Genomic DNA, 17,656 nt, shown 5'->3' with positions numbered 1-17,656 from the left:
CTAAAACCAGATAAAGGTAACGCTATAGTCATAATGAACATGAATGAATACATTCAAAAATGAATAACATCTTATCAGACACGAACAAATTTAAACCAATACACACAAATCCAACAAAGACACACGAGACGCAACTGAACAAATTACTACTACAAATGAAAAAAAGCCAACACAATTTCACAAACACTTTATTCCTACCTACGTAAAACTGACTCACGCACACCGCAAATATACGGCATCCCCAAACCTCATAAACCAGATTGTCCATTACGACCAATAATGTCCACATATGAATCGTTTAATTACAATCTTGGTAAATACATAGCATGGGCATTCTCTAAATATGTAACATCAGCCAGCTCATTCATCAAAGACTCTTTGAATTTCAAGTCTAATCTAAATCAACTTAATCATAAAGCCTTAATGGCCAGTTTCGATGTTATATCCCTCTTTACAGAAGTTCCAACCACTGAAGCCTGCAAGATAGCCTTAGAACTCTATATCCGAGACCCTAACCCAACTATAGAAATTCCCAGTAACCAGTTAGCAACCCTCATAGAATTCACCACGATAAAGACCAACTTCATGTTCAACAACCAAAACTATATACAAACAAATGGCCTAAGCATGGGCAACCCAGTATCACCAGTTCTAGCCAATATTTTATGACACAAGTTGAAACACAAGCAATTAACACAGCATTACATCCACCACTATACTGGTACAGATATGTAGATGACACGGTTGCGGATTCAAATCTACAGAACACATACTTAATTTTTTCAATCACATTAACTCTATACATCCCAACATTAACTTCACATGTGAACAGGAAGAAAGCAATCAAATATCATTTCTTAACCTCAAAATTACAAGAACTGACACACATTCAAAACAGAAATCCACCGAAAAATCACCCATACTGGACTATACATTCCTTGGGACTCAGCACATGAAACAAAACAAAAACTCAACATACTAAGAAACCAAATAAACACAGCCATAAAACTATGCTCACCAGATAAAATTAACGATGAATTAGACAAAATAAAACAATACTTCATCAACGTCAATAAGTTTCCTCCACAAACCGTAGAAAACATTATACGCACACACCTAGACAAAAGCAAAATCAACCACCAACTAAAGTATATACAGCTCACGAATCAAAAAACCACGAAACCATATACTGCTGTATACCATATATTCCTGACATCAGCAAACAAATAACCAACATTTGGCAAAAATTAGTAACAAAATATGACATTCCAGTTAATACCAAATTTATTCAAAAACCAGGCACAAAACTGAGGTCTATACTATGTAAAACTACACTGACAAACACAACACCAACATTATTTATAAAATACAATGTGATAACTGCCACGACTTCTATATTGGAGAAACAAGTAGGAAAATGGAAACCAGATTCAAAGAACATAAAAAGTCACCTTCACACGTTTTCGAACACTGCAAGTCAAATAAACACAACATAACCATAGAAAACACTCAAATACTAAATAAAGAAACAAACATAAACAAACGCAAAATCAAAGAAGCCTTACTTATACAACAACTTAAACCCAAAATAAACCAATATAAAGGAACACCTTTATACCTATATTAATATAATAAAATAAATAAAATTATATATTCAAACATCTAATACCGCCCTCTACATTTCGACACACAGTTACACAACCCCTTTCAAACATGTGGTCAGCTTCCGGTCAGTTACCTCTTTCTTTGTGAACCTGACGATGACCGAAGAAGGTCGAAACGTTGTTCGCTCTTCTATGTAAAATATTTTCTCAACCCAAACGAGCCGTTTTTGCATATAAAAGAATTGTCAACTGAACTGTCAGAGTTATCACCCTTGCCTTCTACCAGTGCTGCCACTACCACCTCAGGTCCAGTCTAGGTCATTGGAAATTACATTTCTGATGATGTCAGCATTGGTAAACAGGTAAGTCAACTCCTCATTATATTAATTTTGTATTAAAAATCATGCAAACACTCTAAGCCTTTCTCTTCGAGGTTATTGTATTCTCATAACAAACTTTCCTATGTGCAGAATATTTTTATTAGAACTATGTCTTTCTATCTCTTTTAGATAAACGTTGAAACAAAAAAAATGCCTCCCTGAGAATGCCTGGAAGCCAGGGAGTGATTATGTTTTCCCCCAGTGTGGTCCAAGAAAGCTGCGTTTTCAGCATTGTTGTCTTTCACAGTGGAGATGGCTACTCTACAGTCAACATGCAAAGGGTGCTTTCGGCAAGTACTGCTGTCTTTTTGATCCTGATGGTGCTGGTTTTGGAAGCCAGAAATTGGGACAATTAGTGAAATTTCTACACACAAACTGGAAGAAGGCTGTTGAAGACTTTAAGGCACATGAATTGAAACAGTACCACCAAGAGAGCAAAGAAAAAGCTAACAATTTTCTACAGGTTGTAAACACGAGTTCATCTGTGCACTTGCAGCTTGATGCAACTTATAAGCAAGAAATGGAACAGAACCGGCAATATTTAATGCCTATTATTGATACTGTATTGCTGTGTGGGAGACAGGGTTTAGCTTTGAGGGGAAAATATGATTCTGGTCCAATGTCTGTTGGTGAAACTGATGAGGAGCCCATCAATAATGATGGGAATTTTCGGGCAATTTTGCGCTTCAGGGCAAAGGGTGATGTCAAGCTTTCAGAAAGCCTTAAGAGTACAAAGAGGAATGCTACATATCTGAGTCCTCAAATTCAAAATGATATCATCAATGCCTGTAATATTCATGTTCTTGATGCTTTGGTCAACAGGGTTAATGTTGCAAAGTTTCTCAATATTAGCTGATGAAACAACAGATATTTCAGGCATTGAACAGTTTTGCTGTGTGTTAGATATCTGTATGCCAATGACAACTCTGTTGCAATAAGAGAAGATTTTTTGCAATTTATACCTGTTTATGATGTGACAGGCAGAAACTTCGCTGATATTATTATAACCAATCTGACAAAATATGGTACTGACGTGGCTTACCTGCGAGGACCAGGGTACGACGTTGCTGCCGCTATGAGTGGGAAATTCAATGGTGTCTAGAGATACATAACTAATAAATTCCCACTTGCACCCCATGTACACTGCAGTGCCAATTCCCTAAACTTGGCAATTTCTGATGCTTGTAAAGAAATTCCTGTGCGAAATTGCATGGGAATAATTTCTAGCATTAAACACTTTCTCACTACACCCAAAATAAAGCATGTTTTGGCTCTTTCGGTGGAGAATAAAGCACCTGAATCGAAAAAAAAAGTTTGAAAGGTCTTTGCCCCACCCGGTGGGTTGAGAGGCATGACTTAGTCATTGTCTTTCTAGAATCAATCCATGCAGTTGCAGATGCCTTTGAGACCATATCAGGTTGGCAAGACAGAGATTCTGCCATGCAAGCCAATCAATTGTTGTGTTCCATAACACAGCCAGAATTTATCATCACTCTACTTACCATTGCTAAATTGTTTTCCTTTAGTTTACCTCTGTGCAACTTATAGCAGCAACAAAACATTGATTTAGGTGATGCGATGCATCACACTGAAATAGTGGAAGATTCAATCCGTTCACTCAGAAATAATACTGTGAATGAACTTAACAACATTTTCTGTGAGGCTCAAACTCTGTGTAGTGAGCTTCAAATTGACATCATAATGCCAAGGCAGGCTAAAAGACAGATGTACCGTGCTTACCCACAAACCACTAGCCCTGAGGAGTACTTTCGTATTGTTGTATTTATACCGTTTGTTGATCACTTTCTTTTACAAATATGTGACCGTCTGTCCAGTCACAAAAATCTCCTTATAAACGTCATGTGTCTACTACCATCAGGATCTATCACAGAACAGTCAGAACCTACAGCACAACAATGTAACCAAATTAAAGAGTTGGTCAAAATATACAAGGCTGACATTGACAGCACTTCACTCGATGCAGTAGGTGAACTTAGGGTTTGGTACAAATCACTTGTGAACAACAGACCAAAAAACTGTCCTAGATGCATATGCAATGTGCAATGCAGAAATGTTCCCAGTCATTTCTATACTGTTGAAAATATTTGCCACGCTGCCTGTGTAAACGAGCTCAGTGGAGCGTTCGTTTTCAACTCTCAGAAGACTCGAAACGTATTTGAGAAATACCTCCACTTAAGATCGATTGAATGGCCTGGCCTCATTCACCGTGATATTAAAGTTGAACCAAACTGTGCTGTAGATGTCCTGGCAAGAACGAACAGGCGTTTGAGCCTTTCATAGATATTCGATTGTATTTCTCTAGTTCTGACAAAACTTGCTGTATTAAAAGTGTGTTCTATCAGAAATTTGCATTTGACCATTTGTTGTGTGTGAAATTATCTGCCATGCAATCACGGATGTTTATGAAACTTCACAGGTGGTAACTGAACTTGTCTAAAAAGCTTGGGTCCATGGTGGGGTTTAACCTGTTTGGTTAAGATGATAAAGCCATATCATTCTACATAATGATATAAACAAAGTTATCTCTGTTTCGTTAGCTCACTGTGTTACTGATATCAGCAGTGTAAGAAGTACTGGAGATCTGATCAAACGAGTAGCTTGTCATCAGTGTAAGTTCTTGTTTTAAAAACAATTTCCGTTTTTTTTAATCCTTTTTAAAGAATGTATTTGACACTAGTTATCTGAGACTACCTACGTTAATAGAACACAAACACAATTATTTTAACTAGTCAGCAAAAAAAAGCTGAAAAGAACTAGGTACAATATAGAAATCAGCTTCAAGTTTTAAATATATTATATTGTTAATTTGTTATATTTCTAACTGCCCTAGAGTTTTAACCACTTTATTTAAAAAATGCTACGACCTTCTAACTGAATTTCAGACAATTTTCAAACTATAAAATACATAAGACTGGCTCACTGTCAAAGCAGATGATTGTTAGGGTTAACAATACGTGGATAGGCGGTTTCGGATGTGTTGTATAAGATATAACCTTAACTTTTACTAGTCTTGGAAGACTTTACAATGAACGTTCATGAACTGCTTAATGCATTTGAAACTAAATTAGTAAATGTGAAACATTTTGACCCGATTTATGATGTAATAAATATTGATGAATAAGGTGAGAGTGAATATTTGCATCTGAACGAAACGTAGGTTGATATCTCACCTGAGTCCAGTATGAAACACTTGAAATAAACGTGAAAAATAAAGAGATCACCACAGTATATTCACCAGCCAAAGAATTCATCGGTCAAACAAATAAAATATTTCTATTTCATTATCCGATTGTCGTATGACAAGACTGTTCACACTATTATGTCAAAAAATTCGTAAAGAAGTATAATAAACACTGTGAAAACTATCTGTTCCTGACCAGACAGTTGGTGAATGTACAAACCTACCTAACATGACTTCTTTGCCGCTTTTAACACTTATCATTGGTATTTAAGTTACAAACCTACCAAACATGACTTCTTTACTTATTCTTAACACTTATCATTGCGACTTAAATCACGAACCTACCCACATGACTTCTTTGTTTGTTTTAACACTTATTATTGCTATTTATATTACAAACCTACCCAATAATTTAATTGTTTTAAACACATATGTCTTGTTTGATTGCAATAAGCGATTCTCACACAATACTTTACTTGCCCCAAATGATCCAGAATATATTTGAGTAGTTATAATTTCTCGAGAAAAGTGCGAACAGTTGAAATACTTTACGCTTGTTCTCATTAGCATTTTAATTTATAACAAATATTATTATACCATACATTGTTTTAGTATTGAGCTTATACAAAATTAGAATCAACCGTCTTCGTTTCTTTCGTGATATTGACAAACTTGTACACTGAAATTCTAATTATTTAATACATTAATCAATTCTTTAGCAAAACATGCGAATTGATTGTTAATACTAGAAATAAACGGCCTTATAACACCAACATGTTGACTGTATTTAATAACATACTCAACTTTTCACTTTATAACTTCTTCAGAAGAGTTCACTAAAACTTAAACAGACATTATGTAGAAATTGTATACCGATTGTTTTACTTATTTACCTAATTCTTGAAAATTAATAAGTGACTAGATTATGAATATAGTGTTAAAAGTATTATAGGCCTAACATAAAGTTTTATGACAAGTATAATGAACTACCAAGGCCTTTGTTATTACCATCTGGAATAACGTTTACGAACTAAGAAAAATATTTATTACGTAAGAACTGAAACATACAGTACTCAGGTGTGTTTCAGTAGTAACAACTGAAACATACAATACTCGTGTATTCCAATAGTAACAACTAAAACATACAGTACACGCTAACCTGTGGGCCACGTTTTACCCAGTTAATGTGTTGATGTTATGATAAGTACCATACATCTATAAATATTTTTTATTTATTTCTTATGTTGGATCAAGGTGACCCTCCAAAACGTTCTTTCGCGACATTTACAGTCCATGTCCAATATTCTAATGACCAGAACCCAAACCTGAGTATAAAAATACACAGCTCCGGAAAAACTTTACAAGGTACGTTTCTCAATTCGTTTTTGATTGTTTTATGTGGTGATTTGAAACATAAGCCACAGTTTAGTTTAAATGGTCTGAATAGTAATTTTCTACTGGACAAAAATGTTACCAGATTAATTCGATCAAGCCCAATAGGCCCGGCATGACCACGTGGTTAGAGCGCTCGACTCGCATTCTGAGGGTTGCGGCTTCGAATCCACAATACGCCGTACCTAATTTAGCAACTCTTGGGCTATTCTTTAACAAATGTATAGTGAGATTGACCGTTAAATTATAATGCCCTTTCAACCGTGAGTTTTTTATAATGTGACGATCAATCGCACTCTACATTGGTAAAAGAATAGCCTAAGAAGAGTTGGTGGTAGGTGGTGATGACTAGCTGCTTTCCCTTTAGTATTACACTACTAAATTTGTGTTTGCTGTGATGGGTATTTGAACCCGCGACTCTCAAAATGGAATCGATTACTCCTGATACGCGAAGCATTGAACTTTTATTATTATAATTGGAAACTTCATTCGCTAATGAACACAGCAACCATTAAGAACAGCGAGAACTAATTAAAAACATTATCTAGGTTTGATCACGCACGTACTTCTGTGTAAGGAACGAAATTGTGATTAGTTAGTTTAGTAAGTTCGCTATAGGATATTAGGATATAACGTCCCCACGGCTGAAAGGGCGAGCATGTTTGGCATGACAAAAATCATAGGAACTTTGGTAAAAATTAACGACGTTTTTTATTACAGTCAGAAAATTTTCTATCATAAACACCAAGATGTAATTTGTAAAATTCTAAAAATGACTTCTTAGCAAATAGCTACACTTTTAATTTAAAAAAATTCTTATACGGTCAGTTTTTGTCACGAAAATTAAGCCATAGACGAGTTTTTCTTTTCCTACCCACAGACGGCGCTCATGCAAAGCTAGATGCTGTCGTATGTAGTCATAAAGGTGACTTATTTGCTCCTTCAAAAGAAATTACAGAATTTTATTTTGATGTGATTCCAGGCCTTCCTGCAATTTCCATGTCAGACCATCATAAAATTCTGAAGAAACCAAATGAAAGGAAACAAATGAATAATTAGACGTTTTGTTGAAAACGATAATAAAAGTTTGTTTAAATCATGATATCACAACCTTATGTAATTCTACTGTAAACGCCTGTTTTTGGAGTTTATAAACATAAACATGTAAATGAGAATTTTACCCGTGTATTTATTCAATGGATAATGAATAAGTAACGAAGATATGAAATACTAAAATAACGTAAACAACGTTGAAGCTTTGCTTGTTAAATCAAATATTAATTGTGCTATGTTTAATTGGTTAATTTTAGATTTCATGACATCGAGTACATGAACATGTCAATAGAATGGTAACTAGTCGATTACTTCTACCGAATCGAGTACACGAACATGTCAATAGAATGGTAACTAGTCGATTACTTCTACCGAATCGAGTACACGAACATGTCAATAGAATAATAACTAGTCGATTACTTCTACCGAATCGAGTACACAAACGTGCCAATAGAATGGTAACTATTTGATTCTTTCTACCAAATTAACTTATCTTTACTGGATGGTTGATATTTTAATCGCTTTTACCGTTAACTAATCTAAAAGACATAATATAGATCTCATTTCTATTTAATTTAAGATAAAATTAGAATAATGAAACTGCCGAATCTGACACGTTAATAACTATTACTAAATGCCAGCGTGTTAAAGGGATTCTAAAGCACACAGAGATATAAATAAAGACAAAAATACAATTTTGTAACTTATTTTAAAAAAGAAAAATAAAGGTGCAACTTACAATACCTCGTATGATGACTTGCATGATTCCATTGTCGAAGCACTCATTACTCTGCTACTGGTGTTCTGCCAGGAAGTAAGAAAACTGTAAAACTGACTCAAACAACAACCTGCTTTTAATTAATTAAATTTGCCATTTCCTGTATAAAACAAATTGTACGAAAATTACTGTTATCTTAGCATTAATAGAGTATCTTAAGAATAGTACAGTATGTTATAATGTTCACTTCTGTTCTGAAATGTTCAGGGGAAAGTCTTACGGCAAGAAGAATCGAGTTTTGATAATTCTGGTAAGCAAAACACACGTAACCCAATGTGTAGCTTTGCGGTAAACAACAGACAAACCTTATTTTGAAATGTTTTCACTTTGGCGCAACCTTGTTTGGTTTTTTTTTTTTCTGTAGATGTTTACAACGTGTAACACACGACTGCGTGGTCTGCTTGTTTGTTTTGAATATCGCGCAAAGCTTCACGAGAGCTAACGCAGATAATTTATAAACCCAGTATTTGTATTTTTTATATTATAATATGTTAATTTTGATTTGCAAAAGAAGTTCAGTTTGGTTTGAATTTCGCGCAAAGTTATACGAGGGCTACACTGCATAACGAAGTTTTTGCTTCTTGAACGCTGTTGGATGTTCCTTATAGATTTTTGGCTGCTGATCACGAAAATCACATCCAAATTTACCCATCACGTACCGTTTCATCGAAATCTTTAGTTTTGTCATGTTTTTTCTTATATTTGTGTCCAAAAATTTTCGTTTCTGTAAGAGACCTATGAAAAATGTTTTGTGCAGTCTGGGCATATCCAGGCATGAAATCAGGCCAGGTTGGAAGCTGTTCTGTGGAAGTATGCAGCTCAGAGCCAGCTTGACACTGTCTCAACAGGCTATAAAAGTGGCTTGCATACACAGATGCTGCTCATTGGATTAATATAGACCTTATAGTGTGTACGTATTGTTTCAGAATATAGCATTGCCTCAGTAGCACTGTAACAAGTAAGTTAGATGTTATAGACGTTTTGCAGGACGATGGTGTCGGTCAATATGCCTCATCAATGTCGTAGCAGCCGCTATAGCATTCTGCTATATTTGTGGCGAGTATACACTTGTTCATCAGAGATGTTCAATGAATGCTCTTGTGAAGAAATCATATCATCTGTACTTCGGCTGTAAAATTGGTGATCAAGACCAAGAATGGATGCCTGACATTTGTTGTGCGACATATGCTGTCTGTCTGATAGCTTGGCTCAGAGGCAATCGAAAGACAATGCCGTTTGCTGTCTCGATGATATGGCAAGAATAGAAAGACCATGTGACGAACTGTTACTTCTGTTTGACTTATGTGTCTGGTTTCTCTGCCAAAAACAAGAAGTCAATTGAATACCCTAATCTGCCTTCAGCAATAAAACACGTGCCACATGACGACAATCTTCCCATTCCGAACCCACCAGAGGAATGAACCTTAGACGAACCAGATGAAGAAACTTCAATGCAGGGAACTGGCAGTGACACTGATCCGATTTTGAACCGTGCTCCTCAGGCGATCCACATCTCATAACACAGTCAGAATTAAACGATCTGGTCAGAGATTTGGGTCTTTCAAAAGCAAAAGCTGAATTGGTGGGTTTGAGACTGCAGGAATGGTGTTTGCCGTCACTAGATACGTAAATTACTGTTGTCGAAGCCGCCAAGATGATATAACCAAATTTTTTGCACAACTTGACAGTCTCTGTTTCTGTGTTGACATTGTTTTCAGCTTTGGGTTGTAACCATGACCCGCAAGAGTGGCGTCTCTTTATTGATTCATCAATGTTAAGCCTCAAAGCTGTTCTGTTACACAATGACAACGTTCACCCTTCAATACCTGTTGGCTATGCGACACACATAAAAGAAACCTACGAGAACATGGAAATGTTGCTGAATCACATCCAGTACAGCAAGTACAACTGGAATATTTGTGGAGATCTGAAAGTCGTTGCTCTGTTACCGGGACTGCAGCTTCGCTCTACAAAGTGCTGTTGTTTCATCTGTGAATAGGACAGTCGTGCCATAGAGTCACATTGTTCTCGACAGAGCTGGCCACCCGTAAAAGTTTGTTCCAGGACAGAAAAATGTGGCGCATGAATCGTTTGTCGACCCAGCAAAGATTTTTTTGCTTCCTTTTCACCTAAAATTGGGACTTATGAAGAATTTCGTGAAAGTAATGAACAAAGAAGGTAAAGGTTTTCTTTAATTAAGACAGATGTTCCCAAAAATAACTGAGGCCAAGATCAAAGAGAGCATTTGTGTTGCCCCTCAGATCAGATATGTTATGAGTGACATGCGGTTCGAAGATCTGTTAGTTGGGAAAAGATTGCCAGGAAAGACTTCAAAGGCGTTGTTGACAATTTTCTTGGCAATTACAGAGTTCCACATTACAATCAGCTGGTAGACAAACTTCTCAAAGCATACAAAACAATGAAGTGCAACATGTCACTCAAGATTCATTTCCTCCACTCACACTTGGATTTCTCCCCTGCAAACCTCGGTTCTGTTAGTGACGAACACAGTGAAAGGTTTCACGAGGACATTGCTTCAATGGAAAACAATATCAGTGCAACTGGAATCCGTCAATGCTTGTTGACTACTGTTGGACACTGCAATGTGATGCACCGGATATTGAATACAAACGATAATCAGGAGCAAAACACTTTAAATTATGTTGAACTTAATAGCATATTAGAAACATAAACACAATTAAATACGTTATTGCTGGTAAACAGTTAACTGTCTATTTCTCAGGGTTCCTACTGATGAAGCAAAACCAAAACTATATTTGTGCATACTCACCAGGTACCTGTCACAATCAGCAAAATGTTTTGCTTCCTGAAAGCTGTCTCTAATTTAGCAGTGTAAGACTAGAGTGAAGGCAGTTAGTCTTCACCACCCACTGCCAACTCTTGGGCTACTCTTTTACCAATGAATAGTGGGATTAACCATCACTTTCTAACGCCTCCATGGCTGAAAGGGCGAGCATCTTTAATGTGATGGGGTTTCGAACCTGTAACCCTCGGATTAAGAGTCGAGTACCTTAATCACATGGCAATGCTGGGCCCGCTCACGAAGACCCACCTCCTATATATTAACTGCCTTAATGCTAAATATTAAGTTTATATTCATTATATTTACAAAATATAATTTTTTTTTGAGTGCTATGTTGTTCTATATTTAAAATGATATTAATTTTTACTATATCCCTCAGTGGCAGAGTGGTATTTCTGCAGACTTACCTTAGTAGAAATTGAGTTTTGATACCTGTTGTGGGTGAAACACAAATAGTCCATTCCGTAGCACTGTGCTTAACAACAAACAAACGTTGTTACTGTAGCTAACCATTGCATAAGAATTGTAAAAACGTACCAGTTTGGCAAATATATGTCATATCTACTGTCCTGTGGTTCACTGATACGTCTGAGAGCTTATGATGTTAAGAATCGACTTAAGACAGCCCCTATGGACAGAACAAATGTTCAGTTTTGAGCTTAACAACAAAAAACAAAAATAATAAAAAAAAAAAAAACAGTGTATCTAGCTGATAAAAGAACCACAACTTGAATATATTCTGTAAAGTTGTTACAAAGTCCTGTCAGTACTTATATATATATATATAATGTTTCTAACTGGAAAGTTAAAATATTCTCATCTGTATGTCGTATGGAAACATTTTATCACATGTGCAGTTTACCTTCCCCTCACTGAACAGATAAAATAGAAAATGTCTTTCCTTGTATACAAACTGGATTATGGAAAAAATGCATAGAAAAATGATGCATACTGGATTTATATCACAGTTGCAGGACTATTGTTAAGATACATAAGTGTCAGACAAAACATAATCAGACATACTATGATGGTGTGTTGAGGCTCCAAAATCTTTTCAACATAACATATTCAGCCTCTTTATAAGTGTATATATGCATTTTAGCATTTATATATATAGATACACACACTTGTTTGTATTTTATGTTCACAGTTAGCAATGATCCAATTCTCAAACTTTTTTTTTGTATCACTCTAACAGAGAAGACAATGTTTGGCTAACAATGAGAAAAATATGTATTACTGGAAAGCAAGGCCAGGAAGCTGAAACATTTAAGTACTTATTATGTTGTATGTATTTAAGGTCATATGATATGTGGTAATTATTTATGAGTGCACATATGGAATTATGAGAATTTGATAAACTTCCTATAAAAGTTACAGATGCTTTACTCCTTAAAAAGGTTCTTAATTCTGAGCTTATATGCTGTCACCTCACTGAGTTTACAAATGAGACAACCACACAGACAAAGTTCCAACTGTGGAATGAAAATATGGGAAAAAAAAAAAAAGAAATTGAAAAGCTATATCTCAAGAGCTGACAGGTCTGAAAGAAAAAAAATTGAAGGATTATTTTTGTCATGTAAATCTAAATATGTTCAGTAAAAAAAATATATCAAGTAATTTCTAACATAGATAATAAAACTGTTTGTTGAACAGATTGTATGATTGTTACAAGAGTGGTAACTGATTTTGAATGGCTGATAAAATTAAGTTATATCTTTTAAACTTGGAATATTTATGTGAAGTGTGGTAATTCTAGAAAAAATAACAAACAAACAAGTGGAATAAGTATTGGTAAAAGTATGTAAGTTTGTATTTGAAAATCACAAAGTGAACCAGTTTGTGGAGATTACAGTGATTTTTTTTCAGACTGCTGCACGAGGAACAACAAAAGTAAAATGGGTTCAGTTAATAAAATGCACAAAACAAAGATGATGTTAAACTGTGTAAAGGAAGGGAACAACTGTTCAAATTCAAAGAATAATAGTTTATTTTGGATATTCATTCAAAGCTATATGTGCTATACACCACTCATTTTTGAACTGACAGATTAGTAAGGAAAACAGTGACTGTAGTCAACATTGTCAATTTTTGAATAGAGGAATTTTGGCTGTCACTGTTCTATACACCCATAGACAAAAACACACAGCACTATTTTTTATTACAATGGAATGCAAACCATGGACTCTCGCAAATTCACAATCCTGCATAATAACCACTAGGTCTAGTCTAGCCTAAAGAATAACAGTTAGCAGGTTAGGCAATGAATCTGAGGATCCATGGTTTGCATCTCATTGCTGCAGAGAAACTTATTAAAACCTCACACAAATATACCATCTGAATGTTTTTTTTTCACAGATGAGCTACAGCTAGAGAAAATTCTAATAAAAGCTTAAATCATTTATGCATGCAAAAATATTTAGTACTCAGCACAATAAATAATTTAAAACAAATTGGTATACTTTAGAAAATAAATTTCAAAACTTGCTTACCTGCAGCTTCTTCAGATTCAAGTTGGTAAGTGGGGTGGTCTGTCTTTACTTAGTTCAAATAAAAGTACTTTTTCACTGGCTATTGAAAACTGTTAGAAAAGGAATTATGAAAACAGTCTTCATGGGATGATGTTCAAAGTACATATATAGATTCTGACTTAAGTATGTAAGTAGATTAATTCTTTATACATGTATTTGTAATAAGTTATGGCTCATTTACATAAGCACGTGGAATGCAAAATAATATATGAAAAGAAACTGAAGTTTATAAAAATTCAAAATAGTTTTTTATACTGTTTAGGTTAACTGTACTTTATTAAAAACAGTGTTCAAAAGGTCAACTCGAGTGCTGAGATTATGTTCTATTATTCAACATTATTTCGATAATATGTTAAGATTTTGTAATAAATGGTGGGGTAAATCACAGCCAAAGCATCTTGATGTATTTTCCAATACTGCATATGAATTTTGGCTACCAAGACCATATTTAAACAGAACAAAGGCCCAAAAAGTCTATTGGAGTTGCACCTTAGGATGTGATAAGCATGTGTTGAAGAGTATTACTGCAATTTCAATTTCTTTGGCCATCTTTCTCCAAGAAACAGCATCAATTTCAAGGCATAACTGGAAACATGTTAACTTGTAGCTTGTCAGCCTTCATGAGCCTCAAATACTTAATTATTATCTGTCAACAGTACTAGGAAATGCACGTATCATGATAGCTTTCTCTGTATGTCAAAGTATTCTCTATTCTCTTTTTGTAGCAATCACCTTCATTTCATGTATAAAGACACTGCTGTGAATTACGTTTTTTTGGAACATGTTGGTGTCTTAAAGGCTGATAACAAGTTTTTCCAAGGAGATCACTGAGGATTTAAGCCTTTCAAATATCATGTGCTTTGTCTCTACATTATTTATAAAGTTCACTGTATGAATTCTTATCTTCCCAAATACCTTATGTACTCCTCCAGCAACAAGTGTTATATGTGGCAGCGTTTCACTTTCGATTGGTAAGAAATTCACCCTGAACCAAACATACAGATGATAATGTGCTGTGTTGCCAGTAATCTCATGGCTGACATTTATTAGTGCATACCATTGAATTAGTAAAAATAACTCAATTCTTGAAAATATGAGCAGTTGATAAAAATATATAATTATAGAACTAAGGAAAAGAAAGCCAAATGTCAAACGTTTTGCACCAAACATTCACAAATGTTTTATTTCCGAGTACAACAGTTTTATCTGTAAAGACATTGTCAGGTACACACAGAGACAGTCTGTAAAATATGTAACCTAAACCAAGTGCTAAAAACTGATCAAAAACCAACAACAGATTTCCTAAGATTCAATTCCAAATATTGTCATACTTTATTCTAGTTTGTAAACTAAATTATATTTTATACTGATTTTTGTCACCATGGGTAACATTAGTATTCTTGTATGAGTTTAAGCTTGGTTACAATACAGAGACAGCAATGTGTAATATCATTGATGCATTTGGTGACAGCACAGCATTGGTTTAGATTTCACTTTGGTGTGACAAGTTTTTTAAATAAACCTCTAGGCCATCCTTAGACACAATTAAGAAGGAAGAATTTGAGGCCTTAGTTGAATCAGATACCCACCAAACTGTAAGAGAACTTTCTGACATTATTGAAGTTTCCCAACATCTTAGAGCAACTGGTAAGGTGTAAAAGCTCAATAAATGGGTACCTCGGGAATTAATTGAAAACCATCAAATAACAAGTTCAAATTTGTTCCTCACTCCTTATTCCCCCCCCCCAAAAAAAAAAAACACCTGTTTCTCTATACAATTGTCACCTGTGATGAAAACTGGATTCTTGACAACAATCAACAACAATTTAGACAGTGGCTTGGCTATGAAGAAGCACCAAAACCAACTGTTCATCCTAAGAAGTTTATGGTCAGTGTGTGATGATTGTCAGCAACTGTGATCCATTATTCATTCTTAAACAATGGACAAACAATAACAGCAGAAACATGCTATTGTGAACATGGAATTATGCTTCAAAAGTTGTCATGAAAACATCCAGCATTAGTCAATGGTAGTGGACCCATACTGTTTCATGACAATACTCGATCTCATGTCTCACACATTACTGTCTAAAACCTAAACAAATTCCAATATGAAACTTTACCACATCCACCACATTTATCAAATCTTTCCCCTACAGATTATCTCTTTTTTTAAAAGATTTGGAAATTTTTTTAATGAAAAAAAACATTTGCAAACCAAACATCAATTACAGTACTTTCGAAGACTTCACTGCATCAAAGGACATCCAACTCTTTAAATACGGCATTTATAAACTTGCAACTGGCTGGCAGAAGTGTATTGGATCTAAAGGAGCTTATTTTGATTAAATAATTTAAAAGACAATTAGATGGACTTATTTCACATTTTCCTTTAAAAATCTGACATTTCATATAAAACAACCTGATATTTTGAATCAACTGTGAGTTGCATTGTAAGTTAGATGAAATAATCAAAGTTCATCTCAAATATTACTATCTATTATATATGTTTAACACTGACAGTGGCTGAATTACACATCTAACTTGATTCAATAACTATCTGACAACAATCAAGTGAAATAAACAAAATACCAGAGGTGTACAATTCTATTAGAACTTAAAACTTTTATTCACATTAATTCTATTAGGAAATTCTCTACTTTTAAACACATTTTTATTCCACAAGTTTTGATTCCAAAAATATTAATCCTTTGAAATATTTTTTTTAGAACGTACTCTAATAATATTTGTACAATTACACGTATGCCACAGAATGAGTAACATCCAACATTAATTTTTTTCAAAGTCACTCAAATAGTATAAAAAAATTGGTGTTCGAGCAGGATCCGGTGTCGTACTTTTCGATGCTGGGAAGAGCCAGATATAGGCTATTACTCAGCCTTGATGCGGACTATAAGCGCCTGGGTTCCGGGACGTTTTACCAACTTTGGCGGCCGGACGTCTTGCCCCTTTGTGCGTTAGTGGGGGTCGGGTGGAGGTCGGCTTCTGAGTCGCCCTGCCTACACTCTTGCTTCTTCTCTATTTCTCTGTTTTCATGTTTTTCTTTGGTGTTTTGTATATTTTTAATGTTTTTTTCATTTGTATATATTTCATATTTGTATCTATTTAGTGTTTTTTCTTCATTTGGATATATTAATGTTTGTATCAATTTAGTGTTTTTCCCCATGTAACGCCTTTAGGTACTGTTTTATTTGTTGTAAATAAATTCAAAATTGGCACAGTGATTTTGGTGCCGTCGTTTGCCGTGCCCGTTACGGATATTGCATTGTTTCTTAACGTGCGTCGGCTTCGTCCGTGAATCTTGGTCGTGTGCTGTAAATTAGTGTTTTCGTGGGAGTGTGTGTACAGTGCTGTGTCGGTCGGTATGGCTAAGGCCGCGGTCTATCTGATTTATGGTGCCCGCGGCTACGCTAGCATAGGCGGTCATAGACGCCGTGAATGCTACTGTCGGGGGTAGCCATACTGAACGTCTCCAACATTTTGGCAGCGGGCGTTATGTGGCGTTGCTGGTGTCGGCCGCTCACGCCCATTGCCTGCTGGACCAAGGATACTTTCACTTGAGGGACGAGAGCGTGCTCGTGGAGCCGGCCGGACAGAAAGTCATGTGGATCACCCACAGTTCGGTTCCCTACGAACTGTCTCATGACGTCGTTAAGGACGTGCTGTCGACGTATGGAACAGTACGAAAGTTAGAACACAAGACGCGCTCACATATGTGCACCGGGAACCGACATGTGTGTATGATCATGAAGACGACGGTTCTAAACTTCATTTTCTTGAACGTTTTCCAGGTAATGTGTCATTAACCAGGTATGCGACGCCTGTGTCTCCGCTGTGCCCTCGAAGGCCACCTATAAGATGAGTGCCAGAC

At 35.5% G+C, this 17,656-nt stretch overlaps 2 long non-coding RNA genes across 4 annotated transcripts in view; one reads left to right on the top strand and one right to left on the bottom strand.

The window, feature by feature from the left end:
* The window catches only part of LOC143249830 (uncharacterized), a 30,139-nt gene extending 22,365 nt beyond the window's left edge, over positions 1 to 7,774 (top strand). For both annotated transcript variants that reach the window (XR_013028000.1, XR_013027999.1), the window contains 2 exons: positions 6,441 to 6,551; positions 7,561 to 7,774. This is a non-coding gene — a long non-coding RNA (uncharacterized LOC143249830). The remainder of the gene's footprint in view (positions 1 to 6,440; positions 6,552 to 7,560) is intronic.
* LOC143249831 (uncharacterized) lies at positions 6,819 to 16,104 on the bottom strand. 2 transcript variants are annotated; one of them, XR_013028001.1, is made up of 4 exons: positions 16,002 to 16,104; positions 13,726 to 13,814; positions 8,371 to 8,462; positions 6,819 to 7,598 (listed from the first exon to the last, which is right to left on the bottom strand). It is a non-coding gene; the product is annotated as an uncharacterized LOC143249831 (long non-coding RNA). The 2 variants fall into 2 exon arrangements; XR_013028002.1 differs by having other exon boundaries at positions 8,376 to 8,462.
* Between the last annotated feature and the right edge of the window lie 1,552 nt (positions 16,105 to 17,656).

This window comes from Tachypleus tridentatus, chromosome 4 (assembly GCF_004210375.1).
Source record: "Tachypleus tridentatus isolate NWPU-2018 chromosome 4, ASM421037v1, whole genome shotgun sequence".
NCBI lineage: Eukaryota > Metazoa > Arthropoda > Merostomata > Xiphosura > Limulidae > Tachypleus > Tachypleus tridentatus.
This window is presented reverse-complemented; position numbering and strand designations above follow the sequence as displayed.